The sequence below is a fragment of the Lygodium microphyllum genome, chromosome 5 (assembly GCF_053477565.2).
Source record: "Lygodium microphyllum isolate KBCC chromosome 5, Lygodium_microphyllum_v1.1.10, whole genome shotgun sequence".
Classification (NCBI taxonomy): Eukaryota; Viridiplantae; Streptophyta; class Polypodiopsida; order Schizaeales; family Lygodiaceae; genus Lygodium; species Lygodium microphyllum.
The window spans coordinates 163,936,397-163,958,448 of record NC_141139.1 but is presented as its reverse complement, the minus strand read 5'-3'; the positions used below and the strand labels follow the sequence as shown (position 1 = coordinate 163,958,448).

At 43.8% G+C, this 22,052-nt stretch overlaps 1 protein-coding gene across 3 annotated transcripts in view; it reads left to right on the top strand.

Annotated features, from left to right (window-relative positions):
- LOC148036628 (TOM1-like protein 9) overlaps positions 1-22,052 on the top strand; it is a 122,591-nt gene that overhangs the window by 43,068 nt on the left and 57,471 nt on the right. The gene's annotated exons all lie outside the window — the stretch shown is intronic.

Sequence of the window (22,052 nt, the reverse complement as noted above, 5' to 3'; positions counted from 1 at the left end):
TCCATGCTTCTTGGGGAACCCCTTCCCCCCCCCCCCCCCTCCCCCCCAAAAGACGTGTTTGTTGACCGATTAATCAAGCGAATGGCTGTCACAACAGCCTCTGCCCAAAAACCGTGGGGTAATGCAGCATGAGACAGCATTGTACGGACCTTATTTTGTATGGTTCAATTCATACGCTTTGCAACTCCATTTTGGGGTGAATTATGAGGGGCAATGAGCACCCTCTTGATCCCTTTGTTGTCACAAAATGCTTGAAAGGCCTTGGACACATATTCCCCACCATTGTTAGAGCGAAGACACTTAAGTGTCTTATCTGTCTGATTTTCAGCCAATGCCAAGAATATTTTAAACTTATCAAGCACTTCATCCTTGCTACGAATGGGGTAAACCCATATCTTTGTGAGAGTGCGCAACGGAAGAAGAACACGAACACGGAGGAGAGGAGAGAGAAAGCAGAGAATGAAGGAAGAAAATCTGCACTGACTGTAATGAATGCTGAATACACTGAAATGGACTGATCAGTCCCTGCACGCAGCCCGGAGCGTCAGTGAGGGCACCAGAACAGGCTGATGATGACGGCAGCACCGAAGACGGAGGAAGATGACGGAGTCGGAGTGTGCACCTGCCAAAGAAGGAGGGAAGTTGATAATACAACTGACTGCCGAGTGGGAAATGGCTATAAATAGCCAAAAAAACCCACAAACTGGCCGACCTGAAATTTGAGGCCATAAATATGTCCGACCAGCATTTAATGCTGATCTGACCAGCATTTAATGCTGGTAAAAATGCCAGGAATGCTCAGAAAAATCCCGGAAAGGGTGGACAATGTCCGGCAGGTGAGGCAGGCTGATGAATGCAGAAACTGCCCCGGGAAATGCACAACTGAGTGCTCTAGAATGAGCTACCTCCTCCGTCAAAACAAGTGATAGACAAGTCAGAGCTCCTAAAGTCCTCATCTGACTCAGACTGAGGCTCACAGGCAGGAGATGACAAGGCATGACAAACATGACTGCTAACACCCCCTCTCAGATCCTGGATGTGGCAAAAGGCCAAGGGAGAAACGGATCCTGGGGTGGCAAGAGGAATGCCAAGGTCGATGAAGTCCGTCGATGTAGACTGCTGCTGTTGAAGGAGCTCCTCACGATCCTGGGAATCCCCCTCTAAAACACTAGGGGCCAGGGAATCCACAGCCGCATCACCGAGATCGTCCCCCTCTGAAAGGGATGGGGGGTACGAGGGAACCACCGAAGGAGAAGGTGGGGGATGGGAAGGAACCTGTGGAATAGAAGGTGCACAAGCGGGAACGGGTGTAGCAATAGACTGCCTCGGAGGACCCTGCATCAAAGAAGGGGAATGGAGCCTGTAAAGCCCGCTCTCCTGCCAACCTGTAGATAAGACAGCTCCTGTAAGAGAATCCTCAATAACAACGGCATGCTCGGTGAAGATCACTCGTGTGCCAAGCCTCGTAAGACCATAAACTGAGAGGAGGGGAAGGCCCAAATCCGGAACATGTAGGGCCTGTGAAAAGGAGCTCGAAGGTCGGTCGGTAAACAAAGGCAATGTGCCAACACCACTAATAGGCACCGATAAAATGTCACCAACAGTGACTGAACCCTCTGATGGACGGAGATCCTGTAACAAATCACCTCGGAGAGTCATATGACTCGAAGCACCACTGTCCACTAACCAAGGCTGCGCAGTAGACACTGCAGCCACGGAAGAAGGATCCTCCTCCAAAGCATGGATATGAAGGAACACAGACTCATGGGTAACAGCTGGTGTAGAGGCAGAAGAAGGCTCCGATGTAGATCCATCCGTCGCTCCCGGACGAAGGTGAGGGTACTTCTTCCAGCACTTCTCCTCGGGATGTGTCCCTTTCCCACAGTGTGGGCACTTCGGTCTCTCTGAATCTGAGTCAGAGCTTGAAGAACTATCCTTCTTCTTAGCCTTTGACTTTTTCTTCTTCGTCTGTTCTCCCGAACCTGCAACAAAGGCTCTAGTGGAGTCGGATCCACTAGCACTGACCTCTCTGAGTCGCTCGTCATGCTCCAAGACAAGCGGGGATAGCTCCTCCCATAGAAGCTTCTCACGGGTCCTCGATGTAAGAAGGCTGGTGTAGAAGACATCAAACCGAGGCGATGGCAGCTGAGTCAAAAGAATCATAGCCATGTCTTCAGAAGATATCGTCCGACCGAGGGATGCAAGCTCATCCCTCATATCCTGTAATCTGTTGATGTGGTCCTTCATGGAAGGACTATCATCAATAGCGAGCATCCGCAACTTCTTTTCGAGAGATATCCGGTGGGCAAACGTCTTCTGTTGATAGAGAGACGCGAGCTTTCTCCACACGTCCGCTGCAGTCTTCAACCTGTGAACATGAACAAGGACAGAATCCTGCAAACTCAGAAAGAGGAAAGATCGGGCTCTAGAATTGAGCCGATCCCATAAAGCTGCACGATCCATAGATGTCCCATCTGCGGGATCCACCTTAGGCCGGGGAATAGGAACAGAAACAAGCTCCCAAAGATCGAAGGAGTCCAAGATACACTCCACCTTGCAGGACCATAGAGAAAAGTTGGAGCCATCCAACCGGTCCTCTTTGGGCAGCTGAGGAAGTACGGGTACCTGTACAGGGGGTACCAAAGGCTGCATCTTCGGCCCACTGGAAGAGGCTCGCCGAGATACATGAATAGAAGGGGGACGGGAAAGAGGAATAGACTCCGGACGACGGTCCTCGTGATAGAAATCACGCCTCGTTTCAGATGAATGTCGAGACAAAAGCTCGTCACCTGAATCATCAAAACCTGTAGACTGATGATAAGACATCTTCTAAATCTGCAAAACACCAAACACCAAAGAAAACTGTGCCGATGCCGAAGAATGACCACCAGAAGGGTCACCAACCACCAGAAGAACCACCAAACTCCAGGAAATCAGGTCGCCTAGCACCAGAAGGTGAAAACGCAGCTGTGTAGGGCACAAAATCCGGAGGGAAAGTTGCCAGGCACCAAAACGCAGCCGAGAAAAGAAGCGCCAGCTGGAGAGGAGCCGCCAGGAGGGAAAACGACCACCTGGGATGGAAAACGCAGCTTGTAGTGGAATCGCCTAGCTGAAGAGAGGGCCGCCCAACTGAAAACGCAGGTAGCAGGAGCTGGTTGATGACGTGGCAGCCTCTGGAAGGGGCTGATGCAGCAAACGCAAATGTATAGACCACCTGGAGGGGCCGCCTGGCTGTTGGAGAAAAGGGGGGCAGCAATAGATGATAGGTGTGGTGTCTCTCCAGTCGATGAAGGCCTCCGTGCTCTCAGTTTGGCGATGATACCATGTGAGAGTGCGCAACGGAAGAAGAACACGAACACGGAGGAGAGGAGAGAGAAAGCAGAGAATGAAGGAAGAAAATCTGCACTGACTGTAATGAATGCTGAATACACTGAAATGGACTGATCAGTCCCTGCACGCAGCCCGGAGCGTCAGTGAGGGCACCAGAACAGGCTGATGATGACGGCAGCACCGAAGACGGAGGAAGATGACGGAGTCGGAGTGTGCACCTGCCAAAGAAGGAGGGAAGTTGATAATACAACTGACTGCCGAGTGGGAAATGGCTATAAATAGCCAAAAAAACCCACAAACTGGCCGACCTGAAATTTGAGGCCATAAATATGTCCGACCAGCATTTAATGCTGATCTGACCAGCATTTAATGCTGGTAAAAATGCCAGGAATGCTCAGTAAAATCCCGGAAAGGGTGGACAATGTCCGGCAGGTGAGGCAGGCTGATGAATGCAGAAACTGCCCCGGGAAATGCACAACTGAGTGCTCTAGAATGAGCTACCTCCTCCGTCAAAACAAGTGATAGACAAGTCAGAGCTCCTAAAGTCCTCATCTGACTCAGACTGAGGCTCACAGGCAGGAGATGACAAGGCATGACAAACATGACTGCTAACAATCTTCCGTGTAGCATCATCGACAAAGGTGACAAAATATTTCTTTCCCCCTAAAGATAATCCTAGCATTTGAGATACATCCGAATGTACTAACTCTAGAGGAGAAGATTTCAAAGAAAGAGACTTTTTGTGAGACGTCTGTGCATGTTTGCCATAAATACAATGATCACAATGCTCAAAATCATCATAACGAATACAAGGCAAGTAACCCAAACGAGAAAGCAGTTTCATTCATGTTGACTCAGGTGTCCCAATCGGCCATGCCACAAAGAAGCGCTTGTCTGCTCGGTCACAGCAACAACATGGTCACGCACACTAGATACATGAAGTGGATACAAAGTATCACTCTTGCAACCTCTGGCAATAACCCTAGATTCCTTACAGATCTTCCATTTTCCATCACCAAAGGCGGTATGAACATCATCATCATCTAGCTGCCATGTGCTAATCAAGCTCTTCTTGAGCTAAGGTACATGCCGTACATGTTGAAGTGTAAAGACAGAGGCATGCTGAAACTGTAACTACACACTGCCAATACTTGCAATCTCACATGCATAGTTGTTTCCAAGATGGACAACACCATGTTGACCCCCTGTATAGGCGGAGAACCACTCACGATGAGGGGTGACATGAAAGGAAGCACCTGAATCGAGAATCCAGGTATGCATGTTATCATCTGTATCTGCAAGTAAAGCATGTGCACCAAAGTATGAAGAGACAAAAGTGTATGTCACTCCCACTGTCACTGTCATGAGTGACTACATTCACCTCTTCAATTTTTACACTGCTCTTCTTATGTTGATTGTCCTTCTTATCTTCTTTGCTATCATTTGTCTTCTTGCCTTTTCCTTTCTCTTTCTTCCATTTGTAGCAGTCATGTTTAAAGTGACCCTTCTTGCCACAATGATGGCATTCAACATCTTTGCCACGTGATTTACTGCGTCCCTTGTCGTCCTATTTTCCCTTATGCTGTGATCTGCCCCTAGTATTCAAAGCGCTGGAAGACTTAATGGATGCATTGTTCTGCCGATGCATCTCTTTCATAAGTAGAGCACTCTCTACATCAGCATACAAAAGGATTACATTAGAATTGCTCATAGCAGTCCTGAATGTATCCCAACTCTCTGGTAGAGTGCAAAGCAAGAAAGTAGCCTTAAATTCCTCATCAATCATGAACTTCAAGGCAACCAGCTGGCTGAAAATTGAGTTAAACTCACTCAAGTGAGTAGACATTGCTGTACCCTCTTTCATACACAAATCTATAAGCTTTTTCAGCCAATACAGTTTGCTTGCAGCACTCTTTTGTGCATATATTTCTTCCAGTCTAGTCCATATAGCATATGCGGAATCCAAACCTTCAATGTTGAAGAGCAAGGCATGAGAATTTGATAGCTTTATGGTTGAGCTTGCAAGCTCATTTAGCTCATCCCAATCGTCCTGATCCATGTCCGCGGGCTTTGCCCCTTTTGTTTTGATCGGTTTTGCCTACTTCTTTTTTAACAGGATTATTGTAGCACTGCTTTTGCCAAACTGCAAAATTATGTGTGCCTTCAAGTTTCTTTATGTGCATCAGATTACTGCTGTCATTGCTGCCAGCCATGATTTTCAGTCCAAGTGTGACAAAGAAACCAGCAAATGCAGGCCCAAATTGTCACCCAAGTGACCAAGGTACAAACAAGTACCAATCAGCAATAAATGACCACGTAGAAGCACAGATTTCAGATCTGTAATTAAATTTTCAGAAGCACCAAACCATGTGCTACAACATTATCCAACTGATTTCAGTTGTTCCAAGGGCATATGCATCACATTACATGAGGAATCCCAAAATTTCAGCTGCAATTTCTGTTGTACATGTACCCACGGGCATAAAATTTGACATGAACGGTCAAAAGCCCCAAAATTTTGTGCTCAAAGCATCAAACACGCATCTACATTTTCTTTGTCATGCATAGAACAGGCCAATTTTGCCAAAATAGGGAAACTTCAGCAAAACCCCCAAATTTTACGAAGTGTTGATGTCCAAATTGCGTGGAATTCAACCTACATGTACATAAAATGACCAAGTGCTGCATAGATTTTACCCAAATTGCAAAAGGCCCAAATTGCACGAGGTCCAATGTGCCTCAATGTCGAGAAATTGGGTTAATTTCAGCCCAATTTGTGCATGTACATGAAAAGCCCCGAATCTCAGGGACAAAATGTCACAATTTCTTGCAATTTTCGAGACAGATATCAGTGTTGCATCTTGCTCGCATCAAATCTGGACAAATCCCCAAATTTTCCAAGTCCTTGCGTGCACCAATTTTAGTGAAATTGAAATAATTTCACTAAAATGTGAAAAGCTCCAAAATTTCTGAGTTAGATTGTCCAATTCTACGTTGAGATCCCCAAATTCGGGAAAAGCCCCAAATTTCTGGGCCAAGATTGCACGAAAATTTGTGCCTCCACGCGTGAATGCTCGGTAAGGAAACTAAAAAAAAAAAAGAAATTTTGAAGAAAGAAAAATATTGAACGGTGGGTCCGTTGAAGGCGCCTGCTCGCGACGATGCCTGCCTGATTGCTTGGTATTGTTGCCTAGTCACCTAGTCGTTCAGTCTCGTTGCGACTGACTGCTATTTGCCGCTGCCCATTGCCTGCACGTCACGTTGCAGCCCGTCTTGCTGCAACTGACTGCCGTTTGCTGTTGCCCAGTTAAGAAACGACTTGTCGTTTGTCAACCTGACGCACAGCCTGCGACACTTGCAACTCCTCCTGTCGAGCCTGCATGTGATACTTCCTGCTCGCTTGCGACCACCCACGATGCCTGTAGCTCACAACTTGCTCGTTTGTCCTGCTCGAACTCCGAGAGGTACAAACGCCTCAACCGCAGCTCAAATACCAGTTTGTAGGGACCGGTTAGGCACGGAGATCGAGACAGACTGTCGTTACGCATGCTGAGAGATAGAGAGAGTGAGAGAGAGCAAAGTAGAGAGTGAGCCCGTTTTTAGGTACAATGACGAGTGTGTACCTTTAGGTTTTTAGATAGATATATATGTGTAAGTACAAGTGCTAAGGGTGTGTTCACACCCGAGCACATTTATAAAAAGGCACGAGGCCTTTATTCCCAACACCGAATTGCACCTCATTGACATTACTCTTTACTATTCTATTTGTCTCATTACACATCACATTGGAGGGATCTTCGATCATAGGCACTACACTTCTTGTTAGGTTCTCAACTTTTGCTTATTCAAGTGGTAGAGGTGTACGAGTGGTGGAGGCTTGTCCTTCAAACTGAGCACTTTCGAGATATTGTTTGCATGGGTTTCTTACAACCATATTCTTTGTTTGGGCTGTTGACCATTTGGTACCATGTTAGTACCATAGTTTGCCAACACGGCCTAGTGGACCATTTGGTTATGTTTGTGTGTCTCAGTCAATAGTTGGGCTATCAGGTTTCAGTGCTTCTTCTTGGGCACCATATGGAAACTTGCATCCTAATCTTATCTACCCATCTATCCATCCTATACTCCTCACCCATCTTACCCTTCTTTTCGATACCTCATACTTCTAGTTTCTCATTTGCATCGGCCAAGAAAGCATTAATTAATAAGACTCATTTTAACGAGTCTAATTATATGAATTGGTCAAACTTAATGAGGCATATCTTAGACTCGAGGAACTTGTGGGACTTAGTGCAGGTGTTGGAATCCCAACTAGACTTTTCCTTTGCTCCACTTGAGATTGTCCACTTTTGAAAATCACATAATGCCTCAGGCATAGTTGAATTAATGCAAGGTTTACTACTGGAATTCCACTCATTGCTTTAGTACTTTGATCTTGCATCTAAGTGGTGAAAATACTTAATTGACCACTATGTGGCTTGGGATAGGACCCACCGTATCAATCTCGACCATGAGCTCCAAGAGTTCAAAATCACCAAGTGGGATGATCTTAAGATCAAGCTAGTAGAGGCATTTACTTGTTGACTTTGCTTGTGTAAGGATTTTGTAAGTCCCTCGATGAACAGGTTGCATTGTTCTTAAATAAGTTACTTAAGAAAATATTGAATTTTCTTCAACAAGTAATTTCATAGCCTACTAGGCCTACCTTTTATGCATTTGAGTGTCAGCTATTGTGTTGTGCTTGGTTGTTCAACCAATTTCATAAAACGGTTATTCCCTCACCATTAGAGGGGACTATTGTTATTTAATAGTAGTTCACAGAAGGTGCAGCAAGGGAAAGGTAGTAATGCTGAAATCAAAACCAAAATCAAAATCATGATGTATGCAAAGCAAACCAAAATCAGATCCTTGCCCCTTAGTCTTAGGGTAAATTGCAACAGGGGGGGCATGAGTTTGAGTGTCAACTATTGCATTACGCTTGGTTGTTCGACCAATTCCATAAAATAGTCACTCTTTCACCATTAGACAAGGTTCTTGTTATTAATTTGCAGGAGCAGCAGCAAGGGAAAGGCTATAAGGCTCAAACCAAAATCAAAATCAAAATCATGATGCACCCAAACCAAAACAAAATTAGATCCTTGCCCCTCAATCTCGACTCTTAGGGGAATTGTCATAGCAAGGATGTGAAATTTTGCTTACTTTACTTAACATTTGGATTAATTTTTAATCACATCTGTAAGTATATGTTGCACATGTGAAGTGCAACTGAGATTATTTCATATTTATGATCCAAGGACCTGAAGTAATCATTGGATGCCAAAGACAAAAGTTTTCTTAAGTAATGTTGCACATATACTAGGTGGTATCTAGTGCTAGAGATTGGGCTAAGACATTTTACTAGCCATAAGTGTTAGTGGTTGGTGACACTAGGGATTTGGCATTTAATGGTACTTAATGCCATTCCGGGGTCTAAAGAAGATTTGGGAACACTTGAGAGATAAATTTGCCTAGCCAATTCAGTTGTTGCCTGGTTAGACTAATTTTTTGGGCACTAAAATAATTATTAAATTAATTTTTAAAATTTTAAAGTTGAAAAATAATTTAGTAATGTAGATAATGCTGCAAACTTCAGTTTGAAAGGCTACCACTTGGCACACTTGCCAATGTAAGTTGAGAGAGAGAGAGAGAGAGAGAGAGAGAGAGAGAGAGAGAGAGAGAGAGAGAGCCATTAGTCAGGGTGCTCTGGTTTGTATTGCACTTAATGGAGGGATCTTGGATGAATTTGCCTTGTCTTGGTCTCTTCGGCAAGGCTGCCCTCTCAGCCCTTTGCTATTTGCTCTAGTCACTTACCCGATGCTCTCATTGTTGGATAAGTTGGCTGATCAAGGCAAGATTGTTGGTTTGTCTCTTCCCAGTGGTGCCTAACTTTTGGGTCAATCTTTGGCTTATGATTCCTTTATGTTTCTTAAGGCTGATTGCACTAATGTTAATCGAGCAATGGTTGCATGGAATCTTTTTGCTTTGGCATCGGGACTTCATATAAATGCTCAGAAATCTACACTGCTTTCTTGAATGGAGAATGATTTGCAGGCCTTGGGTTGGCATGGAGTTGTGATTTATAAGGGAGATATAACTAGACACTTGGGTTATCCTATTGGTGTGGATGTAGCTCCCCGTGCCTTGCTTGATTGAATGTCATCCCGTATTCATGATCGGTTCATGTACTAGAAATCTCAAGGTTGGCCTCTTCATGTGAGACTTAAAGTTGCTCAATGTATCATGATCAGTACAATTTCATTTTTTCTGTCATTGCTTCCTTGGACTAAGAAGTCTTTTTTGGAACTATTTCAGCCTATCCAATTCATGTTGTGGAAAAAGAAAGGGAATCGTTTGGGCTAGGTGTGGATTTCATGGCAACATGTGACTACTCCTAAAAGGATGGGGGGAGCAACTTTATTGGATGCTAATTTGCATATGGCTACTTTGAGACTAGCCCTTTTGTAGGCAGTATGTGTAGAGAGTTATCCCTGGTCAGATATTGCAAAATCTTTTATAGAAAGGACTAGCATCTCTCATGGTAGCACGGTTATTTATGCTTCTTGGTGGCATGTGCTTAATTCCACGAGGCTTATTAAGGTCTCCCAGCCTTTTCTTCTTTCTCATTTGATTGCATCTTGGCATGAGATGTTACATCTTGTAGTTTAGCGCTCTCCTGATTTTCATAAGTAGGAGAACTCGTTGCAAAGAGAAGTATTGGCTACCTCCATGTTGGATTGGCCCGATAAGGATTGAAGCGAGGCAATTTTAATCGGATGGCTCGTTTGGGGATGCAGACAGTTCTTGATGGTGTCATTCCTGGGCAGCCTTGTCTTTATTCATTCCGACGTATTCGTCAGCACTTTTGGGTGCCTCCAGGATTTCATGACATTTGGTCGTCCATATAGAACAGACTTCTGAGGTTCTCTCCTTTGCCTGCATTACAGCCATCGTCTCCTTGGTGAGATTGGATGCTTGTGCTTCCCGATGATTTTGAGAACAGATTAGCTAATCAGATATATCATTAGATGGTGGAGGCCAAGAGATGGGTCATTGGAAAGGCTGGCATATTCGGGGTAGCAAAAAAAAGTGGTAGGAAAGATTCATCCAACTTTGAAAGTCTAAGGTTCCTTATCAGGGTAAAGTGTTCATGTGGAGGTTGCTTTTTGGGGGTCTTCCAACTGGGGATGTGTTGCGTGCTCGCAAGATCTCTGTTGGTCATTGTATATTTTGCACTACATGTGATGAGACATTGCTTCATCTCTTTGTCTCTTGCCTTGTTGCTCGACAGATTTGGAGTTTTGTTTCTCGTGTGTGGTTGTCAGCGACTCAGCACCGGATATCAGCTTGTTCGTGGATTACGGGAAAGATGACCTCTATGTCTACTTTGCATTTAGATTATTCCTGCCTTTTCCATTTCCTTAGATGGACAGCCATGTGGCATATTTGGCGTACTCGGAATGCCTTTATTTTTGATTCAGCATCAGGCATCCATGTTCATGTGGTCCGTGTTCGTGGTTTAGTGTTATGGCAGATCTCCTTTGGTGTCAACTAATCTAGTTCTTCTTGACATTGCTGCTCCTTGGCTGCATATTGTTCGCTCCACACTGGCTATCCTTTTTGCGTGATATTTCTGTGTTAGAGTCTTGGTAGACTTTCATTTGTGTCTGTTTGTTCTTTGCTAACCCAATGGTCTGATGTAAATATTTACTTCTTAATTCATTTGTCTTCATGAGAGAGAGAGAGAGAGAGAGAGAGAGAGAGAGAGAGAGAGAGAGAGAGAGAGAGAGAGAGAGAGAGAGAGAGAGAGAGAGAGAGAGAGAGAGAGAGAGAGAGAGAGAGAGAGAGAGAGAGAGAGAGAGAGATCATTCTTTGCAGAATCCAGTCGTGGAGAGGTTGTAGCAGCAGGTCGTTAGAGCTTCTTTCAAAGTTTGGTATGGATGAGTGTACTTCTTGTCCCATGGACCTGGAGTCCAAGCTTGTGGTAACCGGAGAACCTCTACTTGATGCTACTCGTTACAGGTGCCTTGTTGGTTCTTTGATCTAGCTTATACACTCGACCATATATATTCTTTGTGGTAGCATTGTTGTCTTCTTTCATGAAGACTACTATTCAGGCTCAATGGCGAAGTGCTTTGCGTGTGTTGGGCTGCTTACAAGGGACTTGATTCTATGGGATCATGTATGGAGAGAGGGGACACTCTTTCTAGATGGAGTAACTCAGATTGGGTAGGTGATGTGGAGTCGAGACAATTTACTACATGTTATGGAGTCCAGACAATTCTGGATGGAGTAACTTAGATTGGGTAGGTGATGTGGAGTCGAGACAATTTACTACATGTTATGGTTTTTTCCTTGGATTGGGAGCTATCTCATGGAGTAGTAAGAAGCAGTCTACCGTGGTTGTATCTTCTACGGAGGCCGAGTATTGAGCACTTTGTTCTACAACTATGGAGTTAGCTTGGCTTTTTCTTCTCTTCATGCTGTCTTTTCTCTTCTTCCTTTCTCTCCATGTTTGTGTTTCTCTTCCATTGTGCACTCTTACAAGGTTATGGTGGATCCATGCAACGGTTTAAAGAAAAGATAGTACATACTTCCATCTATATGACCCGATTGAGCGTCCTTGATTTGAAATCAAGGATTAATGCCTTGAAGTATGGACTAGATCTACTAGTTTGCCTATGTTAGTCATGTCAATCTATCATCACTTGGTTGTGAACTCTTGTTAGAGTTTGACAGAGATATAAGAGCTCTGGTTGTTTAAATGCATTTTCTTCAATTGTCAGCTTTTGTGTGCATTCCTAGACTAGTTTCTACTTTCCATAGTTTGCTTACACTTGTCGGCGGACATTGTCATTATCATCTAGGATTTTTTTGGGGTTTTTTTTCTTGGCATTTTCGGAGTGATCAGCATTTATTGCTGATCGACCAGCATTTATGGCTCCTACATATGTAGGTTGGCCAGTTTTTTGGTCTTTTGGCTATTTATTGCTACACCCCCCACTTGGTATACGCACACTCTCTCTAGTCTTCCATTTGCAGGTGCATTCTCCGTGCTGGTGTTGCCTTTGTCATTAGCTTAATCAAGTGCCCTCATCAACGCTTTGGGCTACGTGCAGGGATTGATCAGTACATCCCCATTATATCAACATTCTTCTTCAGTTAGTGCAATATTCTTCCTTCATCTTCTGCTTTCTCTCTCTCTCTCTCTCTGTGCTTCACTTTGTATTCATGTTTCTCTTTCGTTGTGCACTCTCACATGGTATCATGGCTAAGTGAGGACATAGTCCAGAGTTATCAGATCATGGTGGCGAGTTTACTTCTAACCTCTTTTCTCAGTTTTGCAGGGATCATGGCATTTGGGTGGAGTATACCCGTTCGAATAGACTTTTCGAGAATGGTGTGGTGGAGCATGCAAATCGGACCATGCTAGAGATGGCTCTATCAAGGTTGGGGCATTGGGGGCTTTCTCATACCCTTTGGGCTGAGGTGGTGGCTATTGCCGTTTACATCCGCAACTGCTCCCTGACTTTTACCTTATAATACATGATTGCCTACACGGCTTTCTTTGGTCGAAAGCCCTCCATGTCTCACTTTCGCATCTTTGGATGTGATACCTTTGTCCATGTGGACAAGAAAAAGAGTAGGACGAAGCTTGACTCTAAGTCTAGGAAGCTCATTTTCGTGGACTATAGCAGTACGAGGAAGGCCTATCGACTCCACGATCCGACATGACATAAGTTTGAGGTGAGCAGGGATGTGATCTTCGACAAGGCTTCAGCCTCCAAGGATCCTATTGATGGCTCTCTTATAGGTGATTCTTTGTCATCGACTAATCCTCCCCCACCCTTAGTTCCTCCTCTTCCTTCTAGGTTGCCTCTTAGCACCCCTTCTTTGTCTTTGGTTCCTCCCCCTCCTCCTCCTTTACCCTTTGCCTCGGTTGCCTTGTCACCTTTGACCGATGTGACTACTTCTTCTTCGTTGCATACTTCCATCCCTTTAGTCTAAATTCGGAGTCTTCTAGGGATGCTTAGCTCTCAGAGAGGGAGCCTTCTTTAGATGAGGAGGATTTACCTTTCCTTGGCGAGGGAGTCCCTTTCCTAGACAAGTGCATTGTAGGTACTGGAGGCTACTTAGTCTCCCTCATAGTAGGATGAGTCTATTCCGATTCCTTGTTGGTACCATCACCTTATGCATGAATCAAGTGTTTCTCATTTTCTTGCATCTCCTACCGATCTACGCAGATCAGCTCACCTATAGGCCTTGTGGAATAGTTCTTGTGTGAACTATGCTCTTATGTCATAGATTCTTGATGACGGTGAGTCTACTACATTTGAGGAGGCCATGTAGGAGGAGCTCGATTCTATTGAGTGTAATTAGACTTGGGAGTTGGTTCCGCGTGCCACGTAGCGGAAGGTGATAGGTGTGAAGTGGGTCTATAAAACTAGGTATCTTGCAAATGTTTCCTTGGACAAGCACAAAGTTAGGCTTGTTGCTAAGGGTTTTTCTCAAAGGGAAGGTTTGGACTATTTTGAAACTTTTGCACCTACAGCTCGGATATATACTATTCGGGCTATCTTGGCTCTTGCTGCCCACCACTGTTGGCATTTATCATATGTACGTAAAGTTTGCCTTCTTGCATGGTATCCTTCAGGAGGAGATTCATATTTGATAGCCTTTAGGTATTCTTGTGCAAGGGAAGGAGGACCATGTCTATAGATTGCGGAAGGCCCTCTATGGCGTGAAGTGGGCTCTTAGAGCTTGGTACCCGATGATCCTTGTCCACATGGCCCGATCTCTGACAGTATGTGCAAAACCTATTTTTCTTAGGAATTGGCTATGAAAGGGGTCTTGTTTCTTTGGTTCTTGGGAGGAAGGGATGTCACCCTTATTTTGGCTTGCCTTTGCATCTTGTGAGTTCTTGCTACTATTGGTTTTTCCTTTCTAAAGAAGAGACAACCAACCCTTGCCCCTTTGAATGGATGTGTGTGGAGGACTTTTTGTCAACTTGATCACGCAGCCTCGTGTAGTGCAAGAATTGACACTCAAACTCGTAGAAGGTTGGCAATTTAGGTAGTGAGATAATGTGTTGGATAAAATGGAAGTATTTATTGGGCAACTTGTTCAAGAAGAAGATGACTTGATCATCGTCTGACTTCAAGGAGCTAGCAATGGCAAACTCAGCGAGTAACCACTAGGATTTGGCTAATTTGACTTTCAGATCATCCTCTTCCTTATGGAAAACTCTTGAAGCTCAAAATCGAGATACGTCGAGTGCAATCTTGTGCCGAATAGCAGTCAATGAGATAACTCCAATGCTCAGATGTGAGGGAAAAATGCTGTAACCGAGAGTGGAACTCAAGAAGCAACCCTTGCATTAACTCAACATTGACCATGGCATTGTGGACTCTTCATTGATGGATGTGATCAAGATGAGCTAATTGAGGATTTGGTATAGGCTTAGTACAAAGAATGAGGTCCCAAAGTTCCTGAGATTCAAGCAGTTGTTGCATGAAGTTCGACCAAGCGGGGAAATTTAACTTGTTAATACGAGTCTCATCTGTGAAGGCATTCTTGGTTGTCGCAAAACAGGAGTGGTAGTGCTAGAAGATAAAGAATATGTAGAATGGGGGTAGGGCGAATAATGGAGATAGGGTGGGAGAGTGGAGTACATGTGGGAAGGAATCCTAGAGTGCTCACCATGCATATGAGAAGCGTGCATAGTGGTTCCAAATGTGGGCATGGGTGGTTTGGGTATAGGCATGGTAACTGCATGAGGAGCCTAGGGAGAAGATATGGGCACATGAGGAGCAGAGGATGGGGACTCTTATGTGGGAGTGACCCAAGGGATGTGTGACGATAGTCCATAAGCATAGGATGGATATCCTTGCATTTGAAAAGTTGTGGGGAGAGGGGGGGTTGTAGTGTCTAGGGGTAGTGAGGGGGATACCCATCACAACCATTCCAGAGTGTAAGGATGTGGTAAAGTGGGGATATGTGGAAGGTATAGTGTTAAAGGGTGGCATTCTCCCTAATGATGCACCAGGAGGTGTAGTGAATGAAGGGTAGGAAGATTGTGGGATGGAGAAAGAGAGTGCTAGGAGTGGAGATGGAAGTTCCAATCCCTAGTGTGCTTTGAGCAGAAGTGGAGTATAATCCAAGGTTTTGGATGAAGATCTGAGGAGAATAAAATGTGGAGAAGAGAGTGGTGGGATGGAAGGGAGTTGAGAATTGTGGTTTACTTGCTTAAATGAAATGGATGGTAGAGATATACTTGATGAAGGGTATACACTTCAAGAGCCTCCTCCATTAAAATTAACATATTGAAAATCATGGGGATCATGTATAACAAAAGAAGAAATAAGAGAGGGTTTTGACTCATATGACTCAAAAGGGTTATATAAACTTGATATAAGGCTTGGTTGAGACGAAGGAGATGGCTTACCAGACATGCTGAATGTCCTGGTCCCTCTAAGATCAAAGAGATGGCTAGACTCATGAATCAGTCCAGACAGAGTAATAACACTCATTGGAGAGGTGCAAACCGAAATGTATGTGATGCATAAGTGCTTCTCAAACTCTTTCTTTGTAAGATGACCCAAATATGAAGAGGAATATGGTAAAGGTCAAGGTGTATCTACCTCCTCCCCGAGAACATAATGCCTTCTGAAGAGCCTCCAGTGATGGAGAAGCTTGATAGACCATCATAGGATCCCTAGAAGAAGATGTCTGAGACATTATAAGTTAGAATTCCCTTGTGAGTCTCTCACAAAGACTAGCCTCCACAATCACCGCATGATATTCTTTAGAAGAGCACCAACTTTGATACCATGTGAGGATATGTTAGGGTTTGCATTGAGGAAACACATCATTTTTGACCAGGATTGAAACACAAAGGCTTAGACAATGACCAGTAAAACTCAAACCCTAAACACAAAACTCAAAACTTAAACATAGAGAGAAGAAACTCTGAAGTGAATGAATGCTGTAAATGAATGTAAGAGTGTACAAAATGCCCAAGGGCAGTTCAATGGAGTATCGGAGAGTGACATCCATTGGAGATGGATCCCAAGTGCTATGACCACTAGTTGGAGTGATGGAAGGCGAGGAAACATGAAACATTGATTACCAGAGTGTCAAGAAATTGAGGTGATGAAACAAACCTTCCTTCTCGGATAAGGTGGTAAGATCTGATCACGCACTTAACTATAGTAGTTAATAATTGAGCATAAACTGAAATGCACACATTACCTCATTAATCTTGGATAATCAACACTTTGTTGGCCCTAAAACTGGCGCCCCTTTCGGAATTTCTTTAACTTCAAATGGCAATGTACAATTACAATTTGAGATTTCTCTGATCTCCTTGGCTAATCCAAAAGCCCCTTGCTGTAGAAACAATCAACAAGCAATTTGGGCCAATTACGTATTGATTTTCACCCAAGGCTTGCACAAATGGAACCACCAACTGGCCAAATGTTGCCTCAATTCACAATGGATGGCGTGACATCTAAAATCCCTATCTCAATACGACAAGTTGTAGGTGCTAATTTCACTGTACGATGCCTTTTCTTGTTGGCATGGGGCTCGAGGTGACTTCTAAACGCTAATTTTTGTAGAAATTCAAGGTTTACAGCAGAATTCTCCCTACTATCCACCGAATTTGGTTGAGATCTATTGAGAATGGGTGGGAAATGCTGAGATCTTTTGAGAGACGGTGAGAAAAAGCTAGAGAGAGACGGTGAGAAAAAGCTAGAGAGAGAGAGAGAATTCCTTGATTTTTCATGCAGGAAAGTGCTCAGATCTGATTGCTGCGTGTAGTAGATTGCATTTAATATAGTCGCTTGCTTCTAGGAGGGCAATAAATGGTGTTGCCAACCCCTGGCTGTTGTTGCTTGCACGTGGGTGGGTTGGAATTGCTGTCACTTGCTCCTAAATGTTCTTCTCCTACTCTTGGCTGGCCTTGAAGGTCCCTCAATGGCTGCAAATCAGACTAGCAGTATCTCCTTCCTCTCTTTTGCAAGTAATTCATTGAATGGCTCAAACTAGGACCCAAATCATTTTTTCTTAGTTGCTGTAATGAAGGAGACAGGAGAGAGAGAAGGAGAGGAGAGAGAGCGCAGAAGAGAGATAAAGATTGCAAGAAGAGAGAGAAGAACTGTAGAGAGAAGAGAAAGAGAGAAAGAGGGTGATGAGGAGAGAGAAAGACTAGGAGTAGAGAGAGAAAGACAAGAAGAGGAGAGAGAAATGGCTGGCAGCTATGGAAGGACAGGGAAGAAGGTGAAGAAGGTGAAATGACAGATGTATATTTATCAAAATGGTACCCTAACCAGGTCCTTGTACACCTTAAATACCCCATCCGTGTAACCGGGTATTCGCATGTGCTATCCTCGTGTTAACCCCGTGTAAGACCCTCTAATCCCATTCTTTACATTCTATCTTGACCCGGAAGGTTTTTGCCCTCAAAAACAAAAAGAGGACGTATTGGTATGGCTGGGTTGGGGGGGGGGGGGGGGAATCTTGTGGAACGGTGGCCTATGAGCATGTATGCAGTGTGAGCATGAGGGGAGAGGGTAACTCGGTACAAAGATAGGCACCAATTCCAAATAAGAAGGGCTGGACAACACTAGACAGCATGCTGTCCCGAACAGGCCTGCAGTGGAATACTAATCATAACTTGCCATGGGCAACTCCAAACGAGACATTCCGCATGTCAAAACGAAGCTCATTGAGCGTACTTTCAGCCCAGGTAGGTCATGCATGGGTGCAATTAATGCAGGCCCAAAACTGTTCGAAAACAGATGGCTGTCTACTGCAAAACATGCCCAAATTGAGTTGTCATTCAGCCAAGGTTGCCGCCTCAAGGTGAGGGGACTGCACCGGGGGAGTGCTGATGTAGATAGAGCTTTTCTTTAACCCCCGGGATCAAATGGATAACCTGCATGGTAAGCATCACCAGCATACAGGTCATCCATGCAAGCGTGGGTCTCTGCACTGCCACCGGGATCAAAAGGAAAGTGGTAATCCCTTCCATGCAGTGGATTATCATTCATGAGTGAAGCTGGAATGATCATGACTATTGACTTTTGCATCAAGTCTCTGATGAGCATCATATGATTAAACTTGGCATGTGCATGGATGCTGTTGGAAATATACAGTGCTGCATACTTTGAAAATTTTCCTGCATCATTCTCGATGTGTTGCATGTCCATGATCCCAGCATTCTTGGCAATTACCGGGCATACAAACACAATATCCTTGGACTGAAGGGTCTCCTCATAGGGCTGCTGTGGAATGTCCACTTGAGCAGCGATTTGTTCATGATCTTCATGATCCACTATGTCATCTGCTTGTTCGTCTTCCTCTTCATTGTTCTCGTCATCCACCAAAAACTCTCAAACAATTGCTAGTTTAGCATTCCTTTTCCTGCATGTATCCTTGTGATTGGAGGACATCGGCTCAACACATCGGTAGCATAGCCCTTGAGCATGCAGTCGTCTCATATCAGCATGGGTGAGAATCTTTCTTGAGAGAGAAGGAGAGGAGAGAGAGAGTGTAGAAGAGAGATAAAGACTGCAGGAAGAGAGAGAAGATCTGTAGAGAGAAAAGAAAGAGAGAGAAAGAGGGTGACCAGGAGAGAGAAAGACTAGGAGTAGAGAGAGAAAGACAAGAAGAGGAGAGAGAAATGGCTGGCAGCCACGGAAGGACAGGGAAGAAGGTGAAGAAGGTGAAAGGACAGATGCATATTCATAAAATGGTACCCTAACCAGGTCCTTGTACACCTTAAATACCCCATCCGTGTAATCGGGTATTCGCATGTGCTATCCTCGAGTTAACTCCGTGTAAGACCCTCTAATCCCATTCTTTATAGTTGCATGGGTATTTATATCAAGTGGCAGTTTTCTAAACTCATTTCCCAGCATTATCTAGCCATTAAATTAATTTTCAGAATTAAATAATTTTAAAAATTTACTTCAGCCATTTTGACCCTGGCCAAAATTAAATGTGCCCTTCTATAATTAAATTGGCTAGGCCATTTGCAACTTGGAGTGTTCTCTAATCTCTGTTGACCCTTAGCTTGGCATTAATTAATTAATTAATGCTAGTCCCTTGTGTTACCATTGACATGTAATGGCCAAACAACTGTCCTAGGGTCAAAACTAACATCAACTGACCCCCAAAACCCAGGTGGCATAACTTATCGCAACTTTTGCCTTTGTCACCCAGTGCATCTGCGGGGTCCTTGGCTTGTTATCAGGAAATAATTGCCATGTGCATCACGTGTGCTAAATAATCTTGCACATTTAATAAATAACTTAATCAAATGTTATCAACAAGATAAAAGCATCTCAAAATTTCACGTCTCGTGATAGATCTCCCCCTTGAAATCCATGTAATCGTCCTTGATTGCACTTCTTTGTGCCAAAGGAAAACCATACTGCACTGGTAGTTCCATAAGGCATCACAGTCACAACAATGACCATTGTTGTCCAACGAGACTAAGACTATATGCTCCAAAGTTTACTGAAAATTCCAGCTAGCATAAACATAAGATAATATTGAGAAATAGTCTACAAATGTTGCTAGAAACCCATTGGATGCATCCATAACTCATGTTGCTCAATTGTTCTAGCTTCAGAACCATAGTAAAGCATATTCTCAGCATAAACCATGGTTGAAACTATGAATGCCATTTATTAACATGCTGTTGTCCATGGAACTAGTTGTAAATCATTGAAACTGAGTCTAATTGGTTTATAAACTGATGACTTGTTGATCTAAGAACGGGTCACTAATTGTTGCAAATGTGACCCTCAATTGACCACAAACTGATTGCAAACAATAATCAGCAACTGATGCAAAAATAATCCCAAAAGTGACCGTAAATGGTTCTCAAACTAATCAAAAACCGAGCTGAAATTGATTAGAAATTGATATCAAAGCTGAGGCAAAAGCTCATGTCCTACTGATCATGAATTGATGCAAAAGAATAGTCTTGGAGCTGCGATAACAACCATACTCATTTGTATACATCCCACAATGACTAGTACATTGAGTTGTGACCCCATGGCAGATATACTTTCATCATAGTATCTTTGATGTATGTTGAATACATTTGAGATCCACTACATAGGAGAGCTGTCCACAACCGGAGGAGTGGAAGTGCTACCTCCCCCTTGAGCATCAAGTAATACTCGAGATCCTTGCTTTGCTGAACGTGACTCAATTGGAACTGAAGTTGGCTCTAAGTGAAAGGCATCTAAGTAAAGTTGTAACAATTAAGGATGGTCTTCTAAGTCATCCTCTTCCATCCATTTTACATCCATTGGTGGATACTTTCACAAAATATATTCTAGAAACTTTCTCTCTCACCTTTCTTTCTGTATGTGCCAAGGTTAGCTTGGGTATCAAGATCTTATCTGGCTCCTCAGTTTCAGGTTGAATTTCAGCATATACATCCTTTGGCACAATACCATGGAAAGGCCTCAACAAAATGACATGGAAGGCATTGTGTATCCGTCAATGTGGAGGTAATTTCAGTGGATATGCCACATCGCTAATCTTCTCCAACACTTAGAAGGGCCCATAGTGTCTCATACTTAACTTTGGATACAATCTCTCTCTTCTTTTCATTTTTTTCATCATACTTACCTTTGGATACAATCTCTCTCTTCTTTTCATCTTTTTCATGCTTGCCTTTTCAAAACGCAACAATACATAATTGCCCTTTGTAAAATGCAAAGCACATCTATGGTGATTGATTGCCTTCTTTTTCTTTTATTGTGATCTTTTAATTGCATACTTTATCTTTGCATAGGTTGCATCCAAGTTTTCCACATTGTGATCAGCCTAACAGATCTTATCTTTAGTGTGTAAGATAGGTAGTACCTTCCTATCACCCTCAACCACTTCAAATGGAGCTTTGCCAGTGAAACTTTGCATCGTGTTGTTGTATGTAAACTCAACCAATGGCAGTCCATATCCCATCATTTCCTGTAGGTGTCCCAGGAAACTAAAAAATAAAGTCCATTGGAATGCTATGCCAAGGCTTATCTAGAATAGGCAAGGGATGCAACAAGCCTGACATCTTTTATGTATCATGCTTTACCTTCTGACATACAATGCATGCCCTCATAAATTGCTCTAAATCATGTCTCAAAGCTGTCCAATAAAAGAAATGCTCCATTGCCATGACTATGGCATCAATACCTTTGTATCTTGCATACGAAGGAGCATGACTTTTAAGTAATAACTTTAGGTTTCAACTGCTTTGTGACACACAATCGTCCATGCATCATTAGAAATCTATCTCTAAGCACAAAGTGCTCATGCTTCTGGCTATTGCAAATGGGTTTCCCCAAGTCTGCAGCACTGCGTGGCTAAGCACACTAAACCCGGCTCCCGTGTCTACGATTCCCTTCCTTGTTGTGTCACCCAGGGCTAGGACCGGCAGGACTGTGTGCATCTCAGAGCCTTCCCAAAAGGCGTTGACGTGCAAAGATTTAGGCACGGAGTGCAGCGTCAGGCTTGGCAATTGTGTTTCTGCATCCTGGTCTCGAGGGTCTGTCGTGACCTGCTCTTGCGATCCCTCGACCCACTGCTTAAGGTTTTGCCATAGGGCAGGGTGCTGCTTAAGCAAATCCCCCAGGCTAAGTGTTACAGGCGTGGTCACTAGCGTAGTCAAG